Source organism: Schistocerca piceifrons, chromosome 4 (genome assembly GCF_021461385.2).
Source record: "Schistocerca piceifrons isolate TAMUIC-IGC-003096 chromosome 4, iqSchPice1.1, whole genome shotgun sequence".
In the NCBI taxonomy this organism is placed as follows: domain Eukaryota; kingdom Metazoa; phylum Arthropoda; class Insecta; order Orthoptera; family Acrididae; genus Schistocerca; species Schistocerca piceifrons.
Window position 1 is genome coordinate 93770869 of NC_060141.1, and position 19993 is coordinate 93790861.

The following is a 19993-nucleotide window of genomic DNA, read 5'->3' on the forward strand; positions in this document are numbered from 1 at the left end:
ATTATTTAGATGTGGAGACCAGTTATAATCATTTGGTGGATAAGGAGGCTTCCTTCACTGACAAGCAAAACATGGGATTATTGTAAATTCGGACTAACAATCACGAGCCTCTGTCCTATTCTCGCGAGTTTTACTCAGAATTCCATCTTCAAGCGTAGTTAAGCCATCTACGTCTCTCTTGGCTATATAAAAGAAATCAGGCATTGAGTGTGGTAAGATCTGCCATCACCGACGTGAGGGCAGCATGCCATATCTTCTGCCTCGGAGCTCTCGACCGACACTACTACTTCCACTCTCGCAGACAGACCTCATCTCACAACAATGCTTAAAATTGCGCTCACATTTTTCGCCCTCGAATTGTTACTATCGATATCTGAGTGCTTATTTATTTCCAATTTTACACAATGCAAAGAACAGCGTTAAGTTGGCTATATTGTTTTCAATGTAATGGAGAGTTCCGACACACCCCTTACAGCGGTTGTCTTGGTACTTTTGATCAGATATTACATGCCTCTGAAACGATATGTAATAGAAAGCAAAAAAGAAGGCTCTTGGTGTATTACGGTAAGTCACCGCTTGTACACATCAGTGTAGCTGCATTGATCAATTACTGCTTATGGAGTTGATACAATACTTACACATCCAAATCTGAGCTTCTATTGGTCAGCATCGCTGGCTATTGTGTACGATGTCCCATGTTTGAATCCCCGTGGAAACTGTGCATATTTCTCTGGCGATAACGTTCTGGAATGGATTTAATTCTTCTTCGTGATGGCAGTGAGTAACTAAAGAACGAGATCCACATATGCAAGTCGCAGTAACGGCATAGGTACCAGGCTGGAAACCTTACGACGTGCTGTAATTTGTTTTCCGATTACGTATGTGAATACTGCTTTCGAATGGCTCTGAGCACTTTGGGATTAATATCTGAGGTCATCAGTCCCCTAGATCTTAGAACTACTTAAACCTAACTAACCTAAGGACATCACACACATCCGTGCCCGAGGCAGGATTCGAAACTGCGACCGTTGCAGTCACGCGGTTCCGGACTGAAGCGCCTAGAACCGCTCGACCACAGCGGCCGACACTGCTTTCTCAATTAAAGTAAGTGGAACCGAATAGCCTGATATATGAAAATTAAAATTTACATTCTAGTGAAATGTAATTCAAACAATGTAACATGAGGAATGTGCTACGAAACACGACACATCTTGCTCTGTTGCGCCATAAAGTGAACCTGTGTAAAAAATCATCCCTGTAGTTACCATAGACTCGCATGTAAACGAACAGGAAAAATAGAACCGCGTGGACACTGGGGAAGGTCACAGAAAAGGCAGCGAGAGCATCGGTAAAAGATTTATGTGCGAGGTATTTTCCTTTTATCCATGGGCAAGCTATTCGACAAGTCCACACCGGTGCCGTATATGGAAGCTAACGCTTGTGACCTCTATCAAAGTACAGCCTTAACCTGCACTGCTGGACCTATACAAGGCAGTCGATAATAAATTCACTTTGCTGTTGCCGCGGCTCTGTTCCCGTTACCACAGCTACTAATTGTTAATAATTATTATTTCTGACAAATTTATGGTAAAGCTAACTGATATTAAACACTCTAACAAAATACATGATCTAGGCTAATTACCCCTGCACAATGACGGAACCTGTTTAGAGCAACATTACAGTACGACGTTAGTAACGTTTCTGCCTCGGGGAACCATTTGTCCTTTAACTGATTTTGTCTTTCCACTGCTGTTTTTGTAAACCCCCTTCTGTTCGTCTTTACGTGCCTGATAACTCATCGTCTAAGGAGGCAGAAACTAGTCTCATTGGACACCACGAATGATAATTATATAGAAACACTTTTTCCTTTTCTTCTGCTTCCAGACACATTCAAGGTATTAGTCCACTGAAGGCTTTTAAGGTGCTCTAGCGTATTTACCTAAGCGCAACCTGTTCCCAAAGAAACTTCAGACGGATTCGGGTAGTTTCTGTGAAGGGAGCACATACACAGGATGGACAGAAACAGGGAAACACCCAAAACGCAACACATTATCATGCCTAATACGCCAATGCCGTAAAAAACAGCTTCCAGTTGTCTCGGAATGGATAAATCCATGTCCAAAATGATTTTCAAGTGAATTTTATATCATTCTTCCTGCAAAATAATGGCATGTTCAGGTAACGATTATGCAGGTGGATAGCAATCAGGCACCGTTCCCTCCAAAGTAGACCACAAAGGCTCAATAATACTGAGATCTCATGGGTGTGATGCTTAGGGGACATGCGAAATTCATCCACGTGCTCACAAAACTAGTCATGGGCGATGCGAGCTCCGTGAAAAGGGGCCCTGTTGTCTTAGAACACAGCATCACTCTTAGGGAACAAATATTGATCAGCCAAAATGGTCAGCATTGTGACCTTGGAGAGTAGTCATGGCGACCATGGAAAACCACTATATACCTGCCCAAATCATCACCGACCTCCGCCATGTCTCACTCTTGGGACGGAAACTTGGCCGGAAATTGGAAACTGTGTGAAACAAAACACATACGACCAAATTGTTTTCTTGGGGATAACGATGGAACTGGTCCACCCTATTTTTTGTCCCCTATTATGGTGTCTTGTGTGCTGTGTTTCAGCTTTAGATTTGTCTAAAATAGGAAGTTCCACAGCACTTTCGCATGTTCGTATTCTGTAGTGTCTAAGAAGCCTGCATACTCAATTCACTAGACAAATAGCCGTATTAATGAGTTTTATTACAATAACAAAATTACATTATTTAACTTTGGCAGTTACGCAGATGTGTCGCAAGCGAAGGGTGACATACAAAATAATCAGTCTTTTTCAGTACAGACAATCCCAAGTCGGTGCTACATACACTATGTGATCAAAACTATCCGGATACGTGGCCGAAAATGACTTTCAAGTTCGTGGCATCCTCCATCGGTAATGCTAGAATTCAATATGGTGTTACCCCACCATTATCCTTGATGACAGCTTCCATTCTGGCAAGCATACGTTCAACCATGTGCTAGAGGTTTCTTGGGGAATGGCAGCCCATTTTTCACGGAGTCCTGCACCGAGGAGAGGTATCGATGTCAGTCGGTGAGGCCTGGCACAAAGTCGACGTTATAAAATATCCTGAAGGTGTTTTACAGGATTCAGCTCAGGACCATGTGGAGGCCAATCCATTACAGGGACGTTATTGTCATGTAACCACTCGGCGACAGGCCGTGCATTATGAACAGGTGCTCGATCGTGTTGAAAGATGCAATCGCCATCCCCGAATTGCTCTTCAACAGTGAGAAGCAAGAGCGTGCTCAGCTTCTTTGCAGAGCCTGGCCTTGATTGTGCTAGTTCCGATGGAAATTTCCTGTGAAGCAATATCAGTCCTTCAGTTTCTTCTTTAGGGTTCCTTAGGCTTCTTTAGTGCAGTCGAGACCAGATATTTTCCTCTCCTATTTTGCATTCAATCTTCTCCAAAAACCTGCCTATTCAGTGCTGTGCTGGGAGATTGTCGATTCGGCACTGCAGTGCATCTTTCCAGTATTGATTCTTGGTTTGCTGTACTTGGAAAAGTTCTCTGTTGGTAACATTAATCGGGGCCGAGTCTCGACTGTCACTATCTGCCTAAGTACGCCTCTCTTTCCCACGGTCCGTCTCGCTTACACGAGATCTCTGCCACCCCTCTTTTGGGTAACGCCACTGCGAGGTGTGAATTGCCATTCAGTATTCTTGTTCTTCTCTCCTGATTACACAGTTCTACTTGGGTCCACTTCACATTGCCTGCAGGGTATCTGCTGACAGGTACAGCCCAGGTATTCAGAGCATGTATGGTCATATTATTATTATTATTGGCGAATTCTCCTCAGAAATGGAACGCGTTGAGCAAATGTCTCGACAAATTTTTCTTTGAGTTCTTCTTGTTCTTCCAGTACACTTTCATTCTTTCCGAAAAGGCTTGTTTACGCTCATCCCACCACTTAGGTTTGTACTGTTTTTCTTTTGGTTGCTCTGATATAAGTTCCCATTTGTTTACTTTGTGTCTGAAGGTGTCTCTTTCTAGAATGTGGGCTGGTTTTATGTTTGAATTATTTAGGTCCTTTCAAATTTCATCTAGACATGGTGTGGAATTCTGAAGCGAGTTTACAAAATCTATTATTCTCTTCGTGAATAGATTTTTTGTTAGTCGGCTGAGATACCCAAAGAATTTCATTCGCCTTTTCCTGATATCAATCTCGATGTTTGAAAACTTTTCTATAGTTTTAATTGATTGTAGCCTCTAACCGTCTTGTGTATGCCCTCCTCCTAGAATTTTACTGACGATCTTTCGTTTTTTTGGTGTATTCAAGTTGTTTTCTGTTAAGGGTTAGTGTTTCACTTACGTAGAGGATTGCTGGTTTTACAAGAGTATTCTAGTGTCGAATTTTTGCCCCTCTTGGCATGAGTTTTTGTTGTAGAGGTTTTGAGTTAACCCTAATCCTTTTTTAATTTTATTATTATTATTATCGTATTACATCTTCTCTTATCGTGCACATATTGCAGTATTAACTTAAAGAGGATGTCTGATTATATAGGAGAGGAGTGTTGAAAATCCTAAAATTGTGATGCGAAATTATGTATATAACAGTGTCTGTTTGTTTGTAACTGATACAAATCTACCGTTTCATTCCGATCTCGATCAAATTTTGCGCACTTTACCATCAAGACAACACGCTGATCACTGTCCCCGTAAGATTTCGTAATCTGACTTGAAACACAAATGTATGTAATATATAAAAGGGAAATGATGTTACCAAAATTCTCTTGGCCGATTTACTTCATACTGCTACATGATCCCCTGATGAACATTGGGCGTATGGACCGATATTCATGTCGGGAACAAGCTGAAACGTTGTTTGTGTACGGCCAACTACATGGAAATGGTCGAGAGGCAGAAAGGCTATACCAAAACAGGACCCTCGCAGGCACCAACCACATCAAACAACACTTCAACCCCCCGCACGTTCGTCTGTGTGAAAGGACCCATGATAGCATAAATGCCCAAAATGGCTTGGAATGTTGTGTGATGTGGCTGGTGGTCATTAGCGTACTTCTTTTAGTATTACCGTGATGCTTCTCGACCGTTACATCTGATTGGCGTTCGAAAATACCTTCTCGGCTTGTCCCCAGCATGAATATCGGACCATTCTACTGTTTGCAGTACGCTGCGTCATTACACAGCTTGCAACATGCAAAGAACACAAGGCACTTGGTCAGAGGAACTTTCATACGTCAGCGCCACCTACCGTGGCAACGATGCGTCTCCGGACAAATGTTCATGGGACGTTTTTCCTCTGGTTCCAGTCAAGAACCCGTCCCTGAAATCTCTCGGTTTTATTAATGTTCACTCTGTATAAAGGAGGATATAAAGGACAAACGTTGTTACCAAACTCTCGAAGAGTACTAGTCCGATTTACTTCAAATTTCTACATTCAGGTGAAATTGCGAAGGAAATTAATGAGAAATTAAATGCCTAACAAACGAAATGGACAGTGTCTTGAAAGGAGGATATAAGATGAATATCAACAAAAGCAATACGAGGATAATGGAATGTAGTAGAATTAAGACGGGTGATGCTGAGGGAATTTGATTAGGAAACGAGACACTTAAAGTAGTAAAGGAGTTTTGCTATTTGAGGAGCAAAATAACTGATGATGGTCGAAGTAGAGAGGATATAAATTGTAGACTGGCAATGGCAAGGAAAGCGTTTCTGAAGAAGAGAAATTTGTTAATATCGAGTATAGATTTAAGTGTCAGGAAGAAATTTCTGAAAATATTTATATGGAGTGTAGCCATGTATGGAAGTGAAACATGGACGATAAACAGTTTAGACAAGAAGAGAATAGAAGCTTTCGAAATGTGGTGCTACAAAAGAATGCTGAAGATTAGATGGGTAGATCACGTAACTAATGAGGAGGTATTGAATAGAATTGGGGAGAAGAGGAGTTTGTGGCACAACTTGACAAGAAGAGGAGACAGGTTGGTAGGACATGTTCTGAGGCATCAAGGTGTAACCGCCCCCTCACTTATCGACCTTAATGACAGTGAAAAATGAAACCGCGTGTACCTAATGGGAATTTTGGAAAAGCAATCGTCACCGAAGTTAACCTGTCGGTAAAGAGGGAGGAAAGGGTTACATCTAAATGAAAGGAAAAATGCAAGTGAAACTGGTGGAAATTAATTTTGAAATAGGGATAAAGTTAATAAAGAAAGTAAATGTGCGGCCGTTACGTTAACAATCAACTAGCGGTAATTAGATATTTGAGATTTGGGGGAAATTACGGTCGCCAGTCCTATGGACAATTACTATAATAACTGAAAAAGAAAGGTTATTACACATATAATTAGCACTAGAAGCGTGGCAACTGAAGGTTGACACGTGTAGTGTGAAAACTGAAAGTTTGTCAGAAGTAATAAATTTCGCTACACTTAATTTAGCAAAAGAATTAATGAAACCGGAAAATCGAAAGTTAATTCAGTGACTGAAGTTAATAGTGAGCTTCCTTTCTGAAGCACATCGAAATACAGTTAGTCTTGGACTACCTCAACAATCATTTCTAAAGCTACTTGAATCTACGCAATTTAGAAAGAAGAGATTTAACTTTGAACTTGAATTAAACGATTCTGAACAATGAACAATAGTAAAATTTAGTACGTACCAAGCTGAGCTGCAGTCACAGGTAAGCTAAAATACGGTAACAAAACTCGCACTCTTAATTTGTGCTTGTGTAATCTAACTATTGTAGCCAGCTATGAATACTTAAATTGAACTTTGAAATTAAAGCAGTGAAATGGAATTATGCTGGCGCTTGAATTTCAACGACACTCGGGTTCATTTCGGAAAAGGAAGGGACCCTGCTTGGCAATGCAATTGGGACAATGAGCAACAAAGGTTCATGCTAAGTTGTTGTAATTTTGTGATGCAACAATTTTAAAAGCTGAGGTCTGCCATACAGTTCTGAAACTTTACGTGCTTTTAGTCTTCCTTGTTGGTTGATTGAAGGTTTGAAGCCGTCGATCGAGGAGGTGGCGACAGTCACTCATTGTCGGCCGTCGCTGTTGCAGAAGCTAGATGTTGGCGCGCCTTCTTCTCGACACGGTCACCAGGCGAAACGGGCTCTTGACGTGCGCCAGCTAATGCTTCCCGACCGCGACACAATGTCAGAAACTATCATCGCGAGTCGATCGCAATTACATGCTGCCAAACCCCGAAAGCGTGGCAACTTGCGGGAGCGTCACACAACACACCTGCTCCACTCGCCACTCCAGCCAGACTCCCCTGTTCTGCCCGCGCTCCACGCGGCAGAGTTAACACTACCAAAGATCCTACACACTTTGATTCTTCACACGACCCATCGATGTAATCGTTCGATAGCAGTTTTCCCTAGGCAAGACCCAGCGTAAAAATACAAATAATATTTACGAAACAAACCAATTATACATCGACATAAGTGCATAAATATATATATACAAACAGTAAAACAATTACAATATATAAAGAGACAGAAATGTCATATCTTGAGGTAACAAAACAAGGAAAAGAAATAATAGTACAATAGATGGAAATAGGAGGATATGCATTTCCGGCGTTACACGTGCCCCACATTGTCTGAGGATGTTCGTGAAACGTAAACAGACTCAGAAAATGTCAAAAAAAACAAAAAAAGAAAAGAAACAGCGGAAATGCATATGCTCAAAACATCAACAAAATTTAGCATTCGCCTAATTAACCATAAACCAATTTTTTAGACGATAATAATTGAGTGGAGACGCTCCTAATGTTATTCCACTCTGTCATCTTGATCAAAATAAAACAGGTTGACAACATATTAAAATTCATAGAAAACATAGAAAATGGTTTAGCTATTCAAAAAATCTAAATTCCTAGCAGTATCAAGAAATGGAATACTATTTACAAAATTAATCAGATTACATGGTCATAGAAAACAGGTATATCAAAATACGCAAATTAATAATTAATTACATAGAATACGTATTTTATATAAACTTTTCATAATTAATATTCTCGTCATGAGTGTGCACTTAACGCTAAACAAGAAAATAATATACAGCAGATCGAAAAAAACATAAATATTGACAACAGAATTCTTTCATATCCGCTGTCCGGGAAGAAAAACAACTCCGCCTTCCGTACTCGCAAGTACAAAGAATGCCGACAGCGGCACATAAGCCGACAGCGGCACAAGAGCCGACAGCGGTTCCGCCCCGCCAGTATTGTTGCGCCCGCCTGTGCGGCACGCTTGATCTCTCTCGCCCTTGTAACGGCATTTACAGAACGTCCGTTTCACTGAATTCTTTCGGTAAAACTCACTCCCGAGTAATCTCAAGGAGTCCATAAACACTATCACAGTGGATAACTCAACACTGTCCATCATCACACGCATGTACTAGCCTGAAACTCAAAACAGCGTCTAAGTACATCGGCAATGACTAGTAAATCACATATTTATGGAATCTTACAGCTATTTACAAAATCATATTTACATTCCTTAATCTACTGTGACTCAGCTGAAAACTTAAACTAGCAGCTTGGATTTTTCAGTTGGTTAGATCATGATTAAATTGATTAAAATTAAATTGATTAATCAAAATTAATTACTTATTAATTACAACTTCTTTAATGACCTTGGTCAGTCAAAAGCATGGCAATCTAGCAAATCGTTGAATCTTACACTCTATTTTACATACTGTACAAATTACCCATTCTGTGGTATTAATCAATCCTAGGTTGGTACAATTTCAGGTCTACAATGTTCCGTATACCTAATAGTTTTCCAGAGCTTGGATACTCTAAGCAATAAGCATTTGTGTGAGGTATACCAATGACTTTATATGGTCCATTATAAACAAACTTAAATTTAGAGATTTCATTGTCTATCTCGCTCGATTTCTCATGAGCTTTTACAAGTACTAAGTCTCCGATTGCAAACTTAGCAAAACGCACTTTAGCGTCATGACGACGTATGCGAGCATCGGCTTTTAGCTTCATTACTTCTCGCAAACGATCTTTTTTCACACAAATACTACTATCAATCCGCGGAGGGAATTTGATTATCTCTTTCACTAAACTTTTATTTCTGTCACCCAACAGGATTTCGTCTGGAGAAAATCCCGTAGATTCATGTCTCAAGGTGTTCATAATTCTCTCAAATACTGCTACATATTTGCCCCATGCCCTATGGTTGTGATGGCAATAGGTACGGCAAAGTCGGCCTAGCTCGCGCATATACCTCTCAGCGGGATTCCCAGCCGGACAATAAGCTGAAATATGGATCACCTCGACCCCATTACTTTCCATGCCTTCATTCCACAACTTAGAAGTAAATTGTGCCCCATTGTATGATAGAATCGCCTTGGGCTTACCAATATGAACAAAATAATCGTTCACAAGCTTGCTATAGACCGCTTTGGCTGTAGCTTTCCTAATCGGGTATAGTTTGATGAACTTGGAAAAAGCTTCTAGCACTACTAAAATGTAGGCGAAGTTTCCTGATGACTTGGGCAAAGGTCCGTACAAGTCCACACACAGTAATTCAAAGGTGTCGTTAGGCCTTATACTTTGCATAGTACCACGACTCGTACAGTTGGTAACCTTCACCTTCTGACATAAATCGCAAGTTTTCACTCTGTCAGTAACGCGTTTTAACATGATGTTAAAATGCGCTACTTCACTCAGCTTTTCCGTACATTTCTTTGGTCCACAGTGACCATACGCCAAATGGTAGTAGAGAAATTATTTCCGTGACGTATTTGGTGGGCCAGCATACCCGCCAAATATTACTATCTTCACTCTTACATATGTACAAGATATGATCGTATATCTTGTAATACTTCCTTCATTTTTTCTCCTTCTGGACTCCTTTCGTCATATCGGGTTTTCACCATATTTAAACAACCGTCCTCGTTCTGATGACGACGTAGATTCTTACAGATGTTCATTATTAATTTACGTCCCTCAACTTCTTTAAAATAGTATAATTTGACCACTCCATCTGACTCATCTTTCAATATCTCTTGATTAGACTCGGGCAAACGCGACAGCGCATCCGCTACGCAATTGTCGGTCCCTTTTACGTAACAGATGTCATAGTTAAATTGCTGTAAATACAGCGACCACCTAGTCAGTCTTTCGTGAAGTAGTTTACAATCCTTCAGATAAGTGAGCGCCTTATGGTCCGTATGAATAATCACCTTACGGTCCCATAGGTAACCCTTGAACTTTTTGAATCCCCACACGATAGCGAGACACTCTTTCTCAGAAATCATGTAGTTTCGCTCACTTTTTGATAAAGTTCGACTCGCGAACGCTATCGTCCGGTGTTCCTTATCCTCTCCTTTACCAACTTCTTGGAACAGTTCTACCCCCACCCCATAATTCGACGAATCCGTTCCCAGATGGAAGGGTAGCGATAAATCAGGATGAAATAGTATGTTAGATCTTAACAACTCGTCTTTTAATCTCTCGAAAGCGGCCTGACACCCGTCAGTCCACACAAACGGAACGTTTTTGCGTAAGAGGTTATTCAAATTTTCATCATTAAACACTTGTCCTTTTACAAATTTACGGTAAAATCCTGTTTGCCCTAGAAAACTTTTTAACTGTTTCCTAGACTTGGGTTGGTTGGTTGGTTTGGGGAAGGAGACCAGACAACGTGGTCAGCGGTCTCATCGGATTAGGGAAGGACTGGGAAGGAAGTCGGCCGTGCCCTTTCAGAGGAACCATCCCGGCATTTGCCTGGAGTGATTTAGGGAAATCACGGAAAACCTAAATCAGGATGGCCGGACGCGGGATTGAACCGTCGTCCTCCCGAATGCGAGTCCAGTGTCTAACCACTGCGCCACCCCGCTCGGTCCTAGACTTGGGTGGAGGACAATTCCTTATTGCCTCTAGTTTCTCTGGGTCCTTTGTAATACCAGCTGTGGTAATTACATGCCCTAAAAATTTCAGTTCCTACTTCACAAATTCGCATTTCTTTAGCTTTAGAGTCATTCCGCCACGGCGCAATGCTCTAAAAACTTCATCTAACAGGTCACAATGGTCATGCCAAGTGGCATTGGCCAACAATAGGTCGTCAACATATACAGTTAATCTTGAACTCAAAGCCGGTCCTAGCACTTTATCTAGGGCCCTGATGAATACGGACACAGATATATTAAGTCCAAACGGCAGTACTCTATACTGATAACACCTGCCCGCAAACAAGAAGGCGGTGTATGGCCTAGATTCTTCTTCGAGTTCTATTTGCCAGTAACTAGCCGTCAGATCGAGGCTAGTCATGAATTTAACGTCATGGAAACGTTGCAAAATGTCCTCCATACTCTCTGGTCTGTCTGTTTCACGTTGAACGACCTTATTCAACGTGCGTGCGTCAATCACAATACGCACACTACCATCCCGTTTTGCTACAATGACCAAACCGTTATTATATGGACTCGTACTTCTTTCAATCACTCCCCATTCGATCATCTTATCTATCTCCCGTTGCACTGCTTCCTTTTTGGACAGCGGTATAGCATACGGTCTCACGAAGAATGGTTCGTGCGGAATCACATGCAACTTGCATTTATATCCTTCCACAAGTCCCGGTTTGTCTGAAAACACACTGTTATTCTTCATTATTACTTCATACAGGCCTCGTCTTTGTTCGTGTGTTACGTTTGACACACCGTCTACAATACTTTCCAATTCACTTTCTACACTATTGTCAATGCAGAGATTCCTCACATTACAGTAGTTCAAATTCATACCTACGTCAATAGCATCCGGCCAGTTAACAATGTGTATAGGCTGGTATTGCCTATGCACACCGTCTCCTGCCTCGTCAAAACTAACTACTATTGTTTTATCTTGTGACGTACATGTCAAAGTTTTGCTTTCGCAATTAATCACTGCACGGCACTTTAATAGCCAATCTAACCCGATAATTACTTCCGTAGTCACGTCTGGCACGACGACACACTCTTGTTCAAATCGTGCCCCACATATCTCGAAGTGGACAAAAATCTGTTTTGTGACCGGTTTACTGGCCTTCCCAGTAGCACCGATAATTTTCACTCCTGTTACTGGCATAACTACGATGCCAGGTCTATCTTTCAGTAACTCAAATATTTTCCCAGATACAACACTTAATTCTGCACCGGTGTCAATCAACACGTTTAGTTGTAGGTCGTGCATATTAACAGACACTACTACACGTCTACACTTGTCCTCGACTGTTTCTTTATTTTCCCACAGTAAATCCTCGTCTATATCCAGGTCATTCCAGAAAAAAAACCATCCGGCTTTGATCCTAAATCCGGTTTATCTGGCGGCTTTTTCAGCCTCTGTTCACATACAGTTTTAATTTCAACACGTTTGTCCTGAGGCTTTGTCTGTAGCTTCGCCTCCAATACCGAAACCTTTTCCTGCAACTCGTCAACTAGCGAGTGTTGCTTTGCTATCATTTCACTAATTGTCACCTTCGTTGATTCCTCTTTAGCCAGATTGATCTCATCTGCCAATCTACCTGGAGAAATGTGCCCAGTAGTATCTGCAATTACTTCCTCTAGATCTGCGCAACCCACACTGTTATCGTCTGACCGTATAACGTCAGCTCTAACCTCATACACACTGTAATCTACGTGGTTTTCTACCAATCGTGTCCGGCTATCACTAAAATTTTCGCAATCTTTCTCCTTAATACTTTCGCAATGTTTAAACTGGAGGTTTGCGTCGGACGGGTCGGCTGCTTCTACCACTGAAACTTTCGGTAAGGTCTGCCGGTTAGGGCCAGAACTTTCCGTTACTACTTCAACATCCAACTCTTGCGGGACGAAACACGACCAATCTTGCTCGTGCTCCCCATTAACATCAACTATTTCTAGTAAAGTCTGCCGGTTAGGGCCAGAACTTTCTATCATTTCACAAACACTATCTTCCTGCGGGACGCGGAAAATACTGCACGCGCTCCCCATAAACACTTCTCCCATACAGGCCCCTATAATCTCTTAGTTCGTCGTATAAGCGACCGAACTGCCTTAACCAGACCTCATCCCTCTCTGCATCCCCTCGCTCGATGACGGACGTTTTATCCGACATCTGATCTTCTTTCAACACTTGCGAATCATTCTTAAACTCAATCTCCAGTTCCACTGTGGGTGTTACAGCTGCCACTTTATAATCGATTTCCGGAACACTGCTTAAATTGTTCTCACTGACAGTGAATGTATTCTCTACTGCCGTGTCTACAGCTGATCTACTACTTGTGGGCGCACTCCTTTCTCCTAATACTGGCACACTCTCCCGCCGTTGGTTATTCCATACGGAATTTTCATAACGACGACACCTCGGTTTTCTCCTGTTATTGGGCCGCCAAAACTTCTCCACGCCCGGTCGGCCCCTCACCGGCGCGGCTAATGGTTTCCCTGTCTCGTCCCAGCAGATACGCTCTCCGGATGCTGCTGAGGCGGCTTATCACACCCTCTGACGTTATTACTATTGCGCGAAGCCCGTATCACGCTAGTATGATACTGGTTTCCGTTATTCCTGTTATTATTTGCATTGTACCGATTGTTATTACGATCCGAACCATTATTGTTATTGCTGCCATGGTTGCGGTATGCATTATTCCCATGGTTATCGTTGTTGTGGTTGCTGTGGTACCCGTTGTTGTTACCACGGCCTCTACCACTGTCGCGATTATTGCGCCAATTGTCCTCGTCCTCCACTCTTTCCAGGAAATCATTTATTGTTCTGTAATTGCTTCCTACGTAGCGTTTTGTATCATCTGGAAGCTTTTTGTAGAGTTCCCAGACTATTTCGGATTCCGTGCGGCGATCACGCAAGTATTCCAACTTGCGGATCCAGCCCTCACAAAACTCCTTCATCGAACCGCGCGAATTCGCATCGAAAGGCCTCGATACGACAAATTCGCGCCAGACACTTTGCTGTTTTTGCTCTGACCAGTATTCAGCCAGAAACAAATTTTTAAATTCGTCAAAAGTCAGGTCCGTAATGTTGAGGTTTAAGCCCCAACGCTTGGCATCAGCAGCCAACACATCAATAATCGCATTAATTTTTCTCTCATTAGTCCATGATCTGGGTAAAACTCTTTCAAAATTCTTAATGAAATCCGTCGCGTGTATACCGCCTTTTTTCAAGGGGTCGAACCGCTCCTCTTTCGTCAACAATTCCGAACTATGTGCATAGATTGGCACATAGCTCTGTTTTTCGTCAAGTTTCTTTTCTAATTCCGACACTCTCGTAATTACTTGGCAAGTGGTTGTCGCAAGCGTTTCTACTTCCCTTTTTTTCTCTTCGCAGGTATTAGCCTGCTTCGTCACTTTGGTATCTACTTCGGATACTAAAGCCTTTAAAGTTTCCACCTTCTTTTGATCCTCTTTTTTCACTAATTGAATTTGTTCCGTCACCTTATTCTCGATGATCGGAGCAACTGATTCTCCTACACTTTTCTCGATTCTGCTAATTTCGGAATAAAAACGAGTATTTATGCTCGCAATTTCCGCCTGAACGCCTATCATTTCCTGTTTAATTACCGATTTCGCTATTAATCACAACAATATCTTCTTTGATTTTATCAACTTTTGTGTTAACAACTCCAACATTGTTGTTAACAACATTAATAGCTTTGTTGTGACTGTCTAGCTTTCGTTCAATTTTTTCAGACTGAGCTTCTTGCTTGGCCGATTGACTCTTGATTTCGTTAATCAAAACATTCAATAAATCAGTTAAATTCCCGGAAACTACCGGTTTTACTTCCGTAGCGGCTTCCTCTTTAATTGTCCCCCCGTATTCGTCATCAAGGGATTCGCATTTGATTTTCACTTCCGACTCCGAAACATTTTCTAAAGTGTGGAATTCCATTTCTGCTCTTTGTTGCGTTTCGGCGGTCGCGTCTTTCATGCTAGCCGCCTGTCCCTGAACAATGGGTACCGCGGTGCGCGTTCCCCACTGTTCGACCGATTGTTCCTTATCCAAGCCTACCAAATTTTGGTAATTGTTGCCTTCACTCATTTTAATAATTTTCAATATAAATGCCAAATCTCAAATCTAATTAGGATTCCTCACACTAATATTCTCGCTGACGTATCGACCATTTCGTAACCAGTACTTTGTTACGAGATCTGTACAATGCAAAATTCGTGTCCAGAACAACCTCAGATTTGAAGATTGTCCTCTCACCAGGTGGCCACGTGTAACCTCCCCCTCACTTATCGACCTTAATGACAGTGAAAAATGAAACTGCGTGTACCTAATGGGAATTTTGGAAAAGCAATCGTCACCGAAGTTAACCTGTCGGTAAAGAGGGAGGAAAGGGTTATATCTAAATGAAAGGAAAAATGCAAGTGAAACTGGTGGAAATTAATTTTGAAATAGGGATAAAGTTAATAAAGAAAGTAAATGTGCGGCCGTTACGTTAACAATCAACTAGCGGTAATTAGATATTTGAGATTTGGGGGAAATTACGGTCGCCAGTCCTATGGACAATTACTATAATAACTGAAAAAGAAAGGTTATTACACATATAATTAGCACTAGAAGCGTGGCAACTGAAGGTTGACACGTGTAGTGTGAAAACTGAAAGTTTGTCAGAAGTAATAAATTTCGCTACACTTAATTTAGCAAAAGAATTAATGAAACCGGAAAATCGAAAGTTAATTCAGTGACTGAAGTTAATAGTGAGCTTCCTTTCTGAAGCACATCGAAATACAGTTAGTCTTGGACTACCTCAACAATCATTTCTAAAGCTACTTGAATCTACGCAATTTAGAAAGAAGAGATTTAACTTTGAACTTGAATTAAACGATTCTGAACAATGAACAATAGTAAAATTTAGTACGTACCAAGCTGAGCTGCAGTCACAGGTAAGCTAAAATACGGTAACAAAACTCGCACTCTTAATTTGTGCTTGTGTAATCTAACTATTGTAGCCAGCTATGAATACTTAAATTGAACTTTGAAATTAAAGCAGTGAAATGGAATTATGCTGGCGCTTGAATTTCAACGACACTCGGGTTCATTTCGGAAAAGGAAGGGACCCTGCTTGGCAATGCAATTGGGACAATGAGCAACAAAGGTTCATGCTAAGTTGTTGTAATTTTGTGATGCAACAATTTTAAAAGCTGAGGTCTGCCATACAGTTCTGAAACTTTACGTGCTTTTAGTCTTCCTTGTTGGTTGATTGAAGGTTTGAAGCCGTCGATCGAGGAGGTGGCGACAGTCACTCATTGTCGGCCGTCGCTGTTGCAGAAGCTAGATGTTGGCGCGCCTTCTTCTCGACACGGTCACCAGGCGAAACGGGCTCTTGACGTGCGCCAGCTAATGCTTCCCGTCCGCGACACAATGTCAGAAACTATCATCGCGAGTCGATCGCAATTACATGCTGCCAAACCCCGAAAGCGTGGCAACTTGCGGGAGCGTCACACAACACACCTGCTCCACTCGCTACTCCAGCCAGACTCCCCTGTTCTGCCCGCGCTCCACGCGGCAGAGTTAACACTACCAAAGATCCTACACACTTTGATTCTTCACACGACCCATCGATGTAATCGTTCGATAGCAGTTTTCCCTAGGCAAGACCCAGCGTAAAAATACAAATAATATTTACGAAACAAACCAATTATACATCGACATAAGTGCATAAATATATATATACAAACAGTAAAACAATTACAATATATAAAGAGACAGAAATGTCATATCTTGAGGTAACAAAACAAGGAAAAGAAATAATAGTACAATAGATGGAAATAGGAGGTTATGCATTTCCGGCGTTACAAAGGGATCACAAATTTAGTATTGGAGGGCAGCGTGGAGGGTAAAAATCGTAGAGGGAGACAAGAGATGAATACAGTAAGCAGATTCAAAAGGATGTAGGTTGCAGCATGTACTCCGAGATGAAGAAACTTGCACAGGATAGAGCAGCATGGAGAGCTGCATCAAACCAGTCTGTGGACTGAAGACCACCACCACAACAACAACAACCGGAATGTATCGAGGTAAACTGACTATAACTCCTATCACGAGAATCAATTACGAAGGTATTACGCGTCTTGGAGATAGTACCATCGGACGTTATTAATAGCGGGATGAACATAAGCTCGAGAATTTGACAGAAGTATGATTGCAAACACTTACTTATTGATTAATTGTCGTTGTCGCATATGACATATACCCTAGAAGATATTTTAATCCATGTTTCACAGTTCCTTTTATTGTTAATATCCACAGTGTCATACACGCTAAGGCAGGTCGCGGATGTAGTACCAACAAAAGTCATTAGATCGCAGGCTGATCGAAAGACAGAACAGAATCCGACATTTTCTAACTGTGGAGTAAACTGTTCGAACAGTTTGAGTCCCGCTCAAACACAGTCCTACTTGAAACAACGAAAACTTAGCTGAATCAATAAAAGAGGAATTCTTCAAAAACACAAAGAGATACTTATCGTAAAATGTAACAACTGATGGTGCAACTATTCACTCTTTCATAAGGATGAAGTCATATTCATTCGTCGCAGTTCCGTGACATCCAGTGATTCAAATATCTCTTTCGATTTAAATTGATTGCAGCTTCCCACGCTGCTTGCGCTCGCTATGAGTATCAACATGGCACAGGGTCAATCACTTTGTATGACAATATGTTAAACATTCCGGGCAGCGTCGCGCACTGCCGCTGGTATATAAATAATATAAGGGATGTAGAGGCACCTTCTCGTACAGTGTAGTACGGAGCGCGCTAGCCAGTGAGTCAAACAGGTAAGCCAGACCCCAATCGAATCCACGCAGCGATTTGAATGCGTTCGGTCGCCACACAGGCCTGCCCGAGTGTGACTTTTAGGCGGTTTCCCACGCTCATTTAGGCAAATGCTGGGCGGGTTACGTCACTCTGCCTCATAGGATACAATACATAAACAGGTTGAATACAATAACAAACAGAACAGAGCACGCACGCTTCACAGACAGACGGCGCACACAGATTCCCTCCCTTAGATTACCCTGACGACTGTGGTGGCCACAAAATTAGTTAATAACATTTGCCAGATCCTGAAAAACCGGGACCCGTTCTGGACGGGATAAATGATAGGGCAAAGTAGGGGTGTGTGGAGAATATAAGTGAACACCTAAGTGCATGGAAAAGTCGATAAAATTATTTATCAAACAGTGGATGCCAAATGGTCGATGATGATGATAACCTATTAAAACGTAGGTCTTCAGGCTGTAGGCATTATAGGGCATGAGGTTCAACAGATGAAAGGATTTTGACAGTATGTGTACAAAGAACTAAGATACGATATTTATAACGATGGAACGAGAACAGTAGCAGGAAAGTATTTAGCGTATGTTGTCACCGATATATCAAGGGCCGCTACAGTCTGGAGCATTGTCTCGGTTGCGAATATTGCAACAGAACGACCTGCATGTCTAACGTTTGAAAGTTGTTGAGCATTTTTTAAATACTGTGTCTGTGGTGTTATGTAAATGTAGTCTCTGCAGTAAGTAATTTTGTCAAATTGTATCGTGAAGTGGTCCCGGAAAAATTGTTATTAGAGACAGAAGTAGTCATGTCATGAGTCGATGACACTAGCAATTACAGGCTCCGATGAGGTAAGCAGGGTACAGGATCAAGTATTGCTGGCTCTGATTAATTATGTTATTGCGCTTATGAAGATCTATTAATAATAAATTGGAGGTTATTCAGAGTTACATGGGATGAAATTGCAGGGTACGGAGAAGAGGAAATGTTATGCATTGCATCCGCAAATATCACGGCAGAGTGGCTGTGCAATTAAAGTGCAGGAGAAATTATATTGCACAGATCAGTAAAAACAGTAATAGCAGAGCCTGCAGTGAAACGTAAAATGAACAAAATAGTTCCCTTCATTAAAGTTGTGGTTTCAGTGTAGGAAGAAATGAATCATTGAAAAGTTTTCATACAGGCCTTTATTAAATTTCATACAGGCCTTTATTAAATTTCTTCGATTCAAGAAGAAATTTCACTATTGTAACTTCAAGTTGTGTTTTATGGGGTCAAGGATTATAAAGGAAACAAAAGAAAAAGTCTTCAAAACTATTATTAGAGGAACTATGACATATGGATCAAAAGTACAGACAGTTAAATTCCAATTAATGAAAAGAGATGGTAACTCAGTAGGACTTCTGGAAACGGCTCGCCGGAATATCCAAACGGGAAAGTGACAGAAATGCAGGCACCAAGAATAAAATAAATCTCACAAGCTCAATTATTGATTTTATGGAAGAAACACAACTCGTACTGCATGGACATACGAAAGGGATGTCAGAGGAGAGGTGGCCACATTGGATCATGGGATGAGAACCACCAGGAAGAAAAAGAGGGAGATCACTAGCCACAAGAATACAAGGAATGCCGAAGAAAAAACACTAAACAAAATTAACTGGCAGACGAGGACAAAGGATGAATGAAAGCTAAACTTGGTGTATAATCTTGGGTGGCAGGAAAATGCAAATATATAATACTTTAGACAAACTGTTTCCAAGTCAAGATGTCGCCTTAAACAATAATCAGATTGACACATGGAATATTACTGACAATATTACCTCATTTTCTTATTAAAAGTAGATAAAAACTCACTTTTGACCGAAACGGAAGGAGCAACGATCAGGAATAACGGGATAGTACTATAATTCCCACACTAGCCTAAAGGTCATTTAGACTGGGTTCTAACTTTTCATTTTCGCGTAACTTCTGCATTCAACATCATTAACGATCTGCCATATTAATGATACTCAGGCGTGGGCCTGTGGTTTGCCCTTATCCCTTATACAACAGTTTTCAACAACGACGCATGTCTTTCTTGCCATTGCTCAGAATGTTCCTTCCATAAATTGCAAGCCTCTCTCTTGCTGCAATCTATATTTTTTAATGTTCAAGATGCGTTTTACCATTTAT